Genomic DNA, 5223 nt, shown 5'->3' on the forward strand with positions numbered 1-5223 from the left:
GTGAGAAGCAATGACTTGTCATCAATTGAATTCCAAAATCATTCAATGTTTTTGTTCAACCCATGTTCAAAGTATAAGTGCAAACAGCCAACACACACAGAATTAAATTCCGTTTCTGATCCACACTGGCTGACACTGTATTTTAAAATGTATAGCAACTGATTGTCAAACTATAGAGTTTTCACCTAAGGGAGGACACTGATTTTTAAAAGATTCTAAGTCATGATAACACACCAGGGAAAAGAGTTACCATGAACCACATGCATAAACTATTAGAGTAGAGAATAATGGCCAGATCAGGTTATTTGCTTTTTATATATCCTTTTAAAAAATGTCTTTATTAAATCTATTAGGGTGACATTGGTTAATGGGATCATATAGGTTTCAGGTGTGGATTTCTATGTTATAAGATCTGTACATTGTATTGTGTGCCCACCACGCAGTCAAATCATCTTCTGAACCAAGGAATCTTGCTCTTTTGAATCAGATACACTTGAGTTGGAGAGCTGACTTTGTCCCTCATCACCTGTGGACAAGTAACTTAATCTCTCTGAACTTCACTGTCTTCTCTGGTGAAAAGAAAATTATAAAATGCATTTTATTTCAGGGTTAAAAATAATATGGGCAAAGCATCAGACTTGTGGACATTTACCAAAGGGTAGCCATTATTTCCATTAGATTTTTAGCAGTGAGGACACTGGGTAGTACATGCCCAGAACATGGTGGGTTAAATAAACCTTCCTCCATGATGGACTATGAGAGGGGGTTGGGCAGCTCCATCCTCCCCACCAAATATATTTCCCCACTAGCACCCTGAAAGCTGGAAACCCCCATGTTTCTCAATGCTTTAGGTAAAGGCATTGAAAACAAATTTCAGCTAAGTATCACTGATTTTAATGCTATCTAAATACAAAAATTTACAATATTATCTCTATTTTGTAAGCCAGAAAACAAACAAAAATTGGAGTTGGAGTCAGAGAATCTGAGGTCAAACCCCAGATGTGCTCTACAAGTTTTGTGACCTTGAGTTGTTATTTGGCCTCTCTTAACCTCAGTTTTCGGGTCTTGAAAATGGGTATCTGGCATTATGAGAGACTTTTTATTTGAAATGCCTGACACAGCATCTATAACATGGTAGGGGCTAATATGTATTAGTTTAAACTGTATGGCCAGATAACAAAAATCAGACTTAAATAGTGTGTATTGACATAATTTTCTTCAAGACATTCTGTAGCCAAATGAGTCAGACAAGATGACCTATAAGTCTCATAGTCTTTGCAAAAATGGTTCTCAGGGGGTTGATAAATTCTTTGAGTCTCTGAATGCACAAAATTGCTGCCAAATCCCAGAGCCTACTGACCTGTCGGAATGTGTTGGTCAGATAATTAGGCAGTCTTGGATTTTCAATATGTCCCTCTTTTCCATTCAAATCTGGAAGACTGATGCTTCTATGTTGTCTAATTCCATTAGTATTCAGGGGGAATACATAAAACAAATGCTGAATCTTCTTCCAATAATGCCTTATAACTATGCATTTAAAATATTACTGACCTGTTCAGCAACATTTTTCTGAGCACCTATTATATATCAGATATGTGCTGATGCAACAGATGAAAAAATGCATAAGGCAAGGACCATGCTCATGTTCATAGACAAATTTTCAAATAGGTACAATGCAATGTGATAAAGGTCATAATACGAGAAAGATGGAAGTGCTATGGGAATAACTAACGTTTTCCAGAGTAGATTTCCCGTAGAAGACAGCATTGATCTGGATTGTGCAGGATGAATAGAAGTTTGCCAGTGGAAGCAGAATTGCATTAACAAAGGCACAAAATGCTTAGGGAGATGAGACTGGGAACACTGAGTCATGAATAGCTAGATATGTGGGGCAGACGATTCTGGCTGCAAGTAACAGAAAATTCTAACTCACAATGGTCTAAATGATAAGGATATTCTTATTGATTACCTGGAAGCACACACACCCTGAGCTGATGAGTTCAGTTGTTCAGTGGCCTCTTGTTTTCATCCACTCTCAGTAAGTTATGAAATTTAAGAAAACAACTTTAAAACATCATTACTGAACCAGAAGTCCAGGTGTAAGTCACCAGTGCAGATGCTTAACTCAACCTTTTCAACAAATTGACCATTAGTTGTTTAAAAAAATGTCATTGGCTTAATAACTAGCATGTACTTATTCCTTGCTCATGATATTGTCAGTTGGGCTCTACTGGGCTCTGCTGGACTCCATCCGCTGGGGTGGATCCTGCTCAGCTATGCTCAGCTCCATTCAGCATTCATGTCAGATTCTGGAGCCCAGGGTGCAGAAGTAACCTCTATGTGGGCCATGTTCTCATAGTGGACAACAGAAGCCAGACAGCTCCAGCCACCCCACACAATCACACATAAAGCTCCTGCTCAGAAAGGCAAATGGTGCATTTATTCACAGCCATGGGTGAGAGCCAAAGCCAAAGTCAGTATGACAAAAGCAGTGTGGTAACAAAGAACTATTAAAAGTGATGATGATGATGATGATGATGATGATGACAATAATAATAATAATACAAGAAATACCATCATCAGAAACCTCGATTCCCTCTGAGGCTTCCAATGGAATTGGGGGCTCCAGTCTTCCTTGTTCACCTCCAGCATGGAGTAGAAGTTTTGTTTGGGGCCTAATAGGGTCATTTTAGGTCATGGTAGGTCCCTGGATCACTGACAGGCACCAGGGACGACTGTTCTGTGCAGATCGGGGAAGAGTAGCTAAGACCTATCCTGCAGCTCCAGAGGAGACCAGTCCCCTTGAGGAGGGGTGAAGAGCTGAGCAAACCAGGATTTGATTAGCAAGGAAGAACAGAAAGGGATGTATTTGAGGCGGCAGCTTTCAATGTGTCCCCAGTTTGCATATTAATAATTAGGTTTTATCTGTAGGCCCCAAGGAGCTTACTGAGTAGTGAGGGGACACCATCTGATTTTAGGAGGCACCACTTTCTCAATTTCCTCCCAATGCCCAATGTTCCTCCCCATTTAGATGTTGCTATTTCCCTGAGGTTCTATCTTCAGGCTTCTGCTCATCTTCTCAGGCTCCAGCTAGCACCTTATGCCACCAAGTCCAAGTCTATATGAGCGACACTGCTTCCCTCGTAAGCTCCAGATGTCTATTTGTCACTGGTCAGTGGTCTTTCCCACCTCCGCCCTGTCTTTGTTACTGGCCCCCTGTTCAGCTGGATGCAGAATCCGTAATGATGCCCTAGACCAGTGGTCGGCAAACTCATTAGTCAACAGAACCAAATGTCAATAGTACAACGATTGAAATTTCTTTTGAGAGCCAAATTTTTTAAACTTAAACTATATAGGTAGGTACATTGCTATTAACTTAATTAGGGTACTCCTAAGACTTAGGAAGAGCCACACTCAAGGGGCCAAAGAGCCGCGTGTGGCTCGCGAGCCGCAGTTTGCCAACCACGGCCCTAGACTGTCTTCTCTTCACCCCCACAGTCAATTAATTACCATGTGTGGTTTTTCTGCTTCGTAAATGTCCCTCTATGTCCTCTGCTTGCCATGGACGATCATCCCTTATGTGGATTACTGGGGTAATTTCCTCAGGGGTCTTCCATTTCTTGTTTCAAGAATACATCCTTTTACACTCCACCATCAGAGGGATCTTTCTAAAATATGTCTCATCTTGACACCTCCCCGCCTAAATGGCTCCTCACAACATTCAAGTATAGTTCACACCTCTGAGCATGAACACCCTCCATGGTTTTGCCTTACTTATCCCTTCAACCCTGTTTCCTGTCACTCCCCCATAAAAGTGCCCAGAGTCCAGCCATACTGATCACATGGCAGCCCAGACTTCTCCAACCTATGACCACTGTGCCTTCGCTCATCATATTTCCTTACCCCCTTCCTCCCAGGCTCACTTCCTCCTAAGCTACAGCTCTGGCTTCTCTATGCTCTCAATCAATATCCCTCTGCTCTCTTCCATCATAGAAATCATCAAAATGTACTAATTTGTATGCTCACTTGTTTCCCTCTTAAACCACTCCTGGAGGACAGAGCCTTTAGGTTGGTCACCTTCGCATCCTCAGAACCTAACATAGACCCAGTCCACTTGTGCTAAATAAATGAATGAGACCTAGAGAGATTCATTTATCTCTCAGGCCATTCATTCCTTCTTCCAATAAGCACTAGTTGACTACATGTAAATAATATGTACTAATTATTATTCTGGGTGTTGGGGGTGCAACATTATTTAATGTTACAAAAGCCCCTGCTGTCAGAAAGCTTATATTCTGGGGGACAGAGGGATTTACATTCTACTGGGATTTCATACTAAAACATAGAGGCAGAAATAGAAATGGAACCTAAAGTATAAAATGTCCAATTGACTCACATGTTCCTTCCTTCATTACCCATTTAATGAGCAACTACTCCCTGCCAGCCACTTTATTCAAACACTACACACACACACACACACACACACACACGCACGCACACACACACACACACACACGCACGCACACACATCAAATGCTGGTTTAGTGTCTGTGTTTCCTCCCCATCCCTTTTCTCCCCCAGAATAGTAAGCAATGTGAATTGCTCAGTAAATATTTGTTGAATTATAATATTTGGACAGATGGCTACTATGAAAGGCTGGGCATTAAGGCACAGGCTTCCCCTTCAGTATGTTCTGATGTATCTCAAACTGTAAGGAAAAAGTTACACACAAAAGTAATTGCTCAAACAGTATCCACCATTTTTCAAGGGCTCTTGCTTAGAGGACAATGGCACTAATTGCTAGGTTGGAGTTGTTTTTCAGCAAGCAGGCACCCATGAACTTTGCAGAAGCTTCACCCACCTAGTTCCTGATCCTGGAGCCAATATCATCCTCCATCTTTCACTATCAGAGTCAAGATCAGAGCCAAAATGGACAGGATGAGTCAAAGAGGTTCCTTCACACAAAGGCAGGGTCCTACGATGCCTGGAACCGTGCGTGCGGCCAGTACCAGGGGAGCCAAAAGTCCTCCGTGGTCTCTAGTGAAAGTCCCCATAGTCTTTAGGGAAATCTTTCCAAGGGGAAAATTCCTGAAGTTCCATTTCCCCTCTGGCACGAATTCTGCCTGTCCCCAAGGATGACATACCGTGCCATAGCGATCGTGTAGATCCCCATCTCGGGTTTCAAATCCCCTTTATGTGGGAGAAGAGTGACCGGGCAATTCT

Source organism: Myotis lucifugus, unplaced genomic scaffold, assembly GCF_000147115.1.
Source record: "Myotis lucifugus unplaced genomic scaffold, Myoluc2.0 scaffold_17, whole genome shotgun sequence".
NCBI classification, from domain to species: domain Eukaryota; kingdom Metazoa; phylum Chordata; class Mammalia; order Chiroptera; family Vespertilionidae; genus Myotis; species Myotis lucifugus.